Source organism: Arachis ipaensis, chromosome B5 (assembly GCF_059453495.1).
Source record: "Arachis ipaensis isolate K30076 ecotype BB chromosome B5, ASM5945349v1, whole genome shotgun sequence".
NCBI classification, from domain to species: domain Eukaryota; kingdom Viridiplantae; phylum Streptophyta; class Magnoliopsida; order Fabales; family Fabaceae; genus Arachis; species Arachis ipaensis.
The window spans coordinates 117,141,973-117,150,266 of NC_142440.1; the positions used below are offsets into that span (position 1 = coordinate 117,141,973).

An 8,294-nucleotide genomic window follows, 5' to 3' on the forward strand; every position below is an offset into this window, starting at 1 on the left:
TTCTAAATCAAATCAAAATCAAATCATTCAAATCAGAAGTTCCGAACCAATTTCAAAACCAAAACCAATCCCAGTTTCATCTTTAAAACTAATTCTTTAACTTTTTCCAAGATGTTGAAAAACGAAATCATTCAATCAAAATTCAATTACTTTTAAAGTTCACTAAAACTCCATTGAATAAAATTCTTAAGTCAAATTCAAAACATAAACCCTTTTGATATTTAAATCAACCTTAAAACATAATACTTTTCTTAAATAAGTTAAAATCATTAAATAATTCTTTTCTAAATAAATCGAACTCAAAACATATACTTTTCTTAAATGAATTAAACTCGAAACATAATTATTTTCTTAATAAATCAAAAATCAAATAATACAATTTCTCAAATCCAATCTTTTTCTAAATAACATTTCAAACAAAGCCTCGGATTTCATAGAAATTTCGGCAGCATCTCCCCTAAAACTCAGACTTTGCCACCCTTCTCGGGTCCCATCCAAACTATTTCTCAAACTATTTCAAATCATTTCCAATAAATCAAAAACCATTTCTAATATCAAAACATTTATAAAATCAAACCAATTAAAAATCAAACTGCTTCCAAAATCAAACCATTTTTATATCTCACATCATATCACAATTCATCAATTCATTTCTTATTAAATCTCAATGTCATCATCAAATCTTACCAATTCCACTTAATCACCAACAACATTCCAGCCCCAAATTTCTCAAAATAATTTGGTTCTTGGCTGCGCTTAAACAGACCGAACCCTAAACTAATCACAAATATCAATATATCACAAAAAATCAACATAAATTTAGTCAAATTCAATCAGCAATCAATCCCAACATCAATTCACTTATCCAATACCAATTTAACCAGTGAGAAATTATCAAAATCCTACCTCTGTACAAAATCAAAATACACGAAGCTCCAGAGAAGTTTTTCGACCGAGCTGCTGAAGAAGAAAACGTTAGAAATCGTCTGTACCTCCTAGAACTCCAATTGGCCGAACTTAAGGGAAAAGGGAGCTATGTCACCATCAACTTCTACCGAACAAAAAGTAATGCCAACACGTAGAGGAGGAAAATACGAACACTTTTATCGGATTAGATTTTTTATTGGAATTACGGATCTCAAGAAATCGAACGCCGAAGGTTTGTGTTTCCATGAAAATCTCTCTCGGTTGTCTTTCTCTTTCTTTTTTCCTCTCATGGCTTCGTTGAAAAATCAATGAAGAAGGCTAAGGGTTAATTATGATAATGTATATTAGGGAGGGTTGGGTGTCACTAAAGGGCCACTGGTGCACGAAATTGTGATCTCAGGTAACGGCGCCAAAAACTTTGTACGCACGTCTTAATAAATCGTTTTTCATTCACAACTTCGATACAACTAACCAGCAAGTGCACTGGGTCGTCCAAGTAATAAAACCTTACGTGAGTAAGGGTCGATCCCACGGAGATTGTTGGTATGAAGCAAGCTATGGTCATCTTGTAAATCTCAGTCAGGTGGATATAAAATAGTTATGGAGTTTTCGAAAATAAATAATAAATAAATAGAAAATAAAGATAGAAATACTTATGTATATCATTGGTGAGAATTTCAGATAAAGGTATAGAGATGCTTTCGTCCTTTTGAACTTCTACTTTCCTGCTGTCTTCATCCAATCAGTCCTACTCCTTTCTATGGCTGGCTTTATGTAAGGACATCACCATTGTCAATGGCTACTTTTCATCCTCTCTGGAAAATGGTCCGATGCGCTGTCACTGCATGGCTAATCATCTGGAAGCATCACCGTGGTCAATGGCTGCATCCTATCCTCTTGTGAAAATGGTCCAAATGCTCTGTCACAGCACGGCTAATCATCTGAGGTTCTCGATCATACTGGAATAGGATTCACCCTCCTTTTGCGTCTGTCACTACGCCCAGCACTCGCGAGTTTGAAGTTCGTCACAGTCATTCAATCCCAGAGTCCTACTCGGAATACCACAGACAAGGTTTAGACTTTCCGGACTCTCATGAATGCCGCCATCAATCTAGCTTATACCACGAAGATTCTGATTAAGAGATCCAAGAGATACTCATTCAATCTAAGGTAGAACGGAAGTGGTTGTCAGGCACGCGTTTATAGGGAATGATGATGATTGTCACATTCATCACATTCATGTTGAAGTGCGAATGAATATCTTAGAAGCGGAATAAGTTGAATTGAATAGAAAAACAGTAGTACTTTGCATTAATTCATGAGGAACAGCAGAGCTCCACACCTTAATCTATGGAGTGTAGAAACCCTACCATTTGAAAATACATAAGTGAAAGGTTCAGGTATGGCCGAATGGCCAGCCCCCATGATCTAAGAACCAGACGTCCCAAGATGACTAATACAATAGTAAAAAGTCCTATTTATACTAAACTAGTTACTAGGGTTTACAGAAGTAAGTAATTGATGCATAAATCCACTTCTGGGGCGCACTTGGTGTGTGCTTGGGCTGAGCTTGAAGTTTACACATGGAGAGGTCATTCTTGGAGTTGAACGCCAGTTTGTAACGTATTTTTGGCGTTCAACTCTGGCTTGTAACGTGTTTCTGGCGTTTAACTCCAGATAGCAGCGTAGAGCTGGCGTTCAACGCCCTTTTACGTTGTCTAAACTCGGCCAAAGTATGGACTATTATATATTGCTGGAAAGCCCTGGATGTCTACTTTCCAACTCAATTGAAAGCGCGCCATTTTAAGTTCTGTAGCTCCAGAAAATCCACTTTGAGTACAGGGAGGTCAGAATCCAACAGCATCAGCAGTCCTTCTTCAACCTCTGAATCTGATTTTTGCTCAAGTCCCTCAATTTCAGCCAGAAAATACCTGAAATCACAGAAAAACACACAAACTCATAGTAAAGTCCAGAAATGTAAATTTAACATAAAAACTAATGAAAACATCCCTAAAAGTAACTAGATTCTACTAAAAACATACTAAAAATAATGCCAAAAGCGTATAAATTATCCGCTTATCACAACACCAAACTTAAATTGTTGCTTGTCCCCAAGCAACTGAAAATCAAGTAGGATAAAAAGAAGAGAATATACTATAAATTCCAAACTATCAATGAAACATAGCTCCAATCAGATGAGCGGGACTTGTAGCTTTTTGCCTCTTGAATAGTTTTGGCATCTCACATTATCCATTGAGGTTCAGAATGATTGGCATCTATAGGAACTCAGAGTTCAGATAGTGTTATTGATTCTCCTAGTTCAGTATGTTGATTCTTGAACACAGCTACTTTATGAGTCTTGGCCGTGGCCCTAAGCACTTTGTTATCCAGTATTACCACCGGATACATAAATGCCACAGACACATAATTGGGTGAACCTTTTCAGATTGTGACTCAGCTTTGCTAAAGTCCCCAATTAGAGGTGTCCAGGGTTCTTAAGCACACTCTTCTTTTGCTTTGGACCTTGACTTTAACCGCTCAGTCTCAAGTTTTCACTTGACACTTTCACGCCACAAGCACATGGTTAGGGACAGCTTGGTTTAGCCGCTTAGGCCAGGATTTTATTCCTTTAGGCCCTCCTATCCACTGATGCTCAAAGCCTTGGGATCCTTTTTATTTACCCTTGCCTTTTGGTTTTAAGGGTTACTGGCTTTTTGCTCTTGCCTCTTGGTTTTAAGAGCTTTTGGCTTTTTCTGCTTACTTTTTCTTTTTCTATTTTTTTCGCTATTTTTTTCTATATTTTTTTTGCAAGCTTTTGTATTCACTGCTTTTTTTTGCTTCAAGAATCATTTTTATGATTTTTCAGATTATCAAATAACATGTCTCCTTGTCATCATTCTTTCAAGAGCCAACATATTTAACATTCTTAAACAACAACTTCAAAAGACATATGCACTGTTCAAGCATTCATTCAGAAAACAAGAAGCATTGTCACCACATCAATATAATTAAACTAAGTTCAAGGAAAAATTTGAAACTCATGTACTTCTTGTTCTTTTGAATTAAAACATTTTTCATTTAAGAGAGGTGATGGATTCATAGGACATTCATAACTTTAAGACAAAGTAACTAAACACTAATGATCATGTAATAAGACACAAACATGGATAAGCACTTAACATAAAGAAAATGAAAAATAGAGAATGTAAGAACAAGGAATGAGTCCACCTTAGTGATGTTGGCGTTTCCTTCTTGAGGAACCAATGATGTCCTTGAGCTCTTCTATGTCTCTTCCTTGTCCTTGAGCTTTTTGATCTTCTCTAATTTCATGAAGGAAGATGGAGTGCTCTTGATGTTCCACCTTTAATTGTCCCATGTTGGAACTTAATTCTCCTAGGGAGGTGTTGATTTGCTCCCAATAGTTTTGTGGAGGAAAATGCATTTGAGGCATCTCCGGGATCTCATGGTGATGAGCTTCATGCGTCTCTTGAGCTCCATGAATGGGCTCTCTTGTTTGATCCATCCTTTTCTTAGTGATGGGCTTCTCTTCCTCAATGGGAATGTCTCCTTCTATGTCAGTCCCAGCCGAATTGCATAGATGGCAAATGAGGTGAGGAAAAGCTAACCTTGCCATAGTGGAGGACTTGTCAGCCACCTTGTAGAGTTCTTGAGGTATAATCTCATGAACCTCCACCTCTTCTCCAATCCTGATGCTATGGATCATGATGGCCCGGTCTATAGTAACTTCAGGCCGGTTGCTAGTGGGAATGATTGAGCGTTGAATGAACTCCAACCATCCTCTAGCTACAGGCTTAAGGTCCAGTCTTCTCAGTTGAACTGGTTTGCCTTTTGAGTCAATCTTCCATTGAGCTCCTTCCACACATATGTCCATGAGGACTTGGTCCAACCTTTGATCAAAGTTGACTCTCCTTGTGTAGGGGCGTGCGTTCTCTTCCATCATTGGCAAGTTGAACGCCAACCTTACATTTTCCGGACTAAAATCTAAGTAATTCCCCCGAACCATGGTGAGATAATTCTTTGGGTTCGGGTTCTTACTTTGATCATGGTTCTTTGTGATCCATGCATTAGCATAGAACTCTTGAACCATTAGAGTTCCAACTTGTTGGATGGGGTTTGTTAGAACTTCCCAACCTCTTCTATGGATCTCATGTCGGATCTCCGGATACTCATTTCTCTTGAGTTTGAAAGGGACCTCGGGGATCACCTTCTTCTTGGCCACAACATCATAGAAGTGGTCTTGATGAGCTTTGGAGATGAATCTTTCCATCTCCCATGACTCGGAGGTGGAAGCTTTTGTCTTCCCTTTCCCTTTTCTAGAGGATTCTCCGGTCTTAGGTGCCGTCAATGGTAATGGAAAAACAAAAAGCTTATGCTTTTACCACACCAAACTTAGAATTTTGCTCGCCCTCGAGCAAGAGAAGAAAGAATAGATGAAGAAGAAAAAGAAAATATGGAGGAGAGGAGGGAAAGTAAATTCGGCCAAGAAGAGAAGAGAGGGTTGTGTGGTGTGAAAATGAGGAAGAATGGAGGGCTATATATAGGGAAGGGAGGGGGGTAAGGTTCGGCCATAAGGGTGGGTTTTGGGTGGGAAATTGATTTTGAATTTTGAAGGTAGGTGGAGTTTATGAGGTAGGTTTATGGGGAAGAGTGGATGATGTGAGTGGTGAAGTGGTGATAGGGAAGAGAGATTGAGGTGATTGGTGAAGAGTTTTTATTGGGAAGAGAGGATGAACATTGAGAAGAGGGAAGAGAGGGAGTGGTGGTAGGTGGGGATCCTGTGGGGTCCACAGATGTTGAGTTGATCCTATGGGGTCCACAGATCCTGAGGTGTCAAGGATTTGCATCCCTGCACCCATTAGGCATGTAAAATGCCTTTGCATGCAATTCTGGCATTTAAACGCCGAATTGATGCTTGTTTCTGGCATTCAGCGCCAGCTCTTCTTCACTGTGCATTTCTGGCGTCTGAACGCCAAGATGCTGCTTGTTTCTGGCGTTCAACACCTGAAACATGCTCTGTTCTGGCGTTGAATGCCAGACAGATGCTCCTTACTGGCGTTTAAATGCCAGTGAGATCCTCCTCCAGGGTGTGATTTTTCTTCTGCTGTTTTTGATTCCGTTTTCAATTTTTATATTTATTTTGTGACTCCACATGATCATGAACCTAATAAAGCATGAAATAACAATAAAAATAAATTAAAATTAGATAAATAAAAATTGGGTTGCCTCCCAACAAGCGCTTCTTTAATGTCAATAGCTTGACAGTGGGCTCTCATGGAGCCTCACAGATGTTCAGAGCGTTGTTGAGACTTCCCAACACCAAACTTAGTGTTTGGTTGTGGCCTCCCAACACCAAACTTAGAGTTTGACTGTGGGGGCTCTGGTTGACTCTGTTTTGAGAGAAGCTTTTCATGCTTCCTCTCCATGGTTGCAGAGGGAGATCCTTGAGTTTTAAACACAAGGGAGTCCTCATTCCATTGAAGGACTAGTTCACCTCTGTCAACATCACTCACAGCTCTTGCTGTGGCTAGGAAGGGTCTTCCAAGGATGATGGATTCATCCTCATCCTTCCCAATATCTAGGACTATCAAGTCAGCAGGGATGTAGAGGCCTTCAACCTTTACTAACACGTCCTCTACTTGTCCATAAGCCTATTTTCTTGAATTGTCTGCCATCTCTAATGAGATTTTAGCAGCTTGCACCCCAAAGATTCCCAGTTTCTCTATTACAGAGAGGGGCATGAGGTTTATCCCTGAACCAAGGTCACACAGAGCTTTTTCAAAGATCATGGTGCCTATGGTACAAGGTATTAGAAACTTTCCAGGATCCTGTTTCTTCTGAGGCACTGTCAGTTGATCCAGATCACTTAGTTCATTGGTGAACAAGGGAGGTTCATCCTCCCAAGTCTCAATACCAAATAATTTGGCATTCAGCTTCATGATTGCACCAAGGTACTTGGTAACTTGCTCCTTAGTAACATCCTCATTCTCTTCAGAAGAGGAATACTCATCAGAGCTCATGAATGGCATAAGGAGGTTTAATGGAATCTCTATGGTCTCTAGTTGAGTCTCAGATTCCTTTGGTTCCTCAGAGGGAAACTCCTTATTGATCACTAGACGCCCCAAGAAGTCTTCCTCCTTGGGATTCACGTCCTCCCCCTCCTCTTTGGATTCGGCCATGATGGTTATATCAATGGCCTTGCACTCTCCTTTTGGATTTTCTTCTGTATTGCTTGGAAGAGTACTAGAAGGGATTTCAGTGACTCTTTTACTCAGCTGGCCCACTTGTGCTTCCAAATTTCTAATGGAGGACATTGTTTCATTCATGAAACTCACAGTGGCCTTAGATAGATCAGAGACTAAGTTTGCTAAATCAGAAGTATTTTGTTCAGAGTTCTCTGTCTGTTGCTGAGTGGATGATGGAAAAGGCTTGCTATTGCTAAACCTGTTTCTTCCACCATTATTAAAGCCTTGTTGAGGCTTTTGTTGATCCTTCCATGAGAGATTTGGGTGATTTCTCCATGAGGGATTATAGGTGTTTCCATATGGTTCACCCATGTAATTTACCTCTGCTATTGCAGGGTTCTCAGGATCATAAGCTTCTTCTTCAGAAGATGCCTCTTGAGTACTGTTGGATGCAGCTTGCATTCCATTCAGACTCTGAGAAATCATATTGACTTGCTGAGTCAATACTTTATTCTGAGCCAATATAGCATTCAGAGTATCAATTTCAAGAACTCCCTTCTTCTGAGGCGTCCCATTGCTCACAGGATTCCTCTCAGAAGTGTACATGAACTGGTTATTAGCAACCATGTCAATGAGTTCTTGAGCTTCTGCAAGCGTTTTCTTTAGGTGAATGGATCCACCTGCAGAAGTTTCCAATGACATCTTAGCTAATTCAGACAGACCATCATAGAATATATCCATGATGGTCCATTCTGAAAGCATGTCAGAAGGACACTTTTTGGTCAGTTGTTTGTATCTCTCCCAAGCTTCATAGAGGGATTCACCTTCCTTCTGTCTGAAGGTTTGAACATCCACTCTAAGCTTGCTCAGCTTTTGAGGAGGAAAGAACTTGGCTAAGAAAGCCGTGACCAGCTTATCCCAAGAGTTCAGGCTATCTTTGGGTTGAGAGTCCAACCACACTCTAGCTCTGTCTCTTACAGCAAAGGGGAAAAGCATGAGCCTGTAGACTTCAAGATCTACTCCATTAGTCTTTACAGTATCACAGATCTGCAAGAATTCAGTTAAGAACTGAAAAGGATCTTCAGATGGAAGTCCATGAAACTTGCAGTTCTGCTGCATCAGAGAAACTAATTGAGGTTTCAGCTCAAAATTGTTTGCTCCAAT

The 8,294-nt window shown here is 39.8% G+C and overlaps 1 non-coding gene across 1 annotated transcript; it reads left to right on the plus strand.

Moving 5' to 3' along the window:
* Nucleotides 1-7,886: 7,886 nt before the first annotated feature.
* Nucleotides 7,887-7,994, plus strand: LOC148565501 (small nucleolar RNA R71). The gene has a single exon (XR_015884636.1). It is a non-coding gene; the product is annotated as a small nucleolar RNA R71 (small nucleolar RNA).
* The last annotated feature ends 300 nt before the right edge of the window (nt 7,995-8,294 follow it).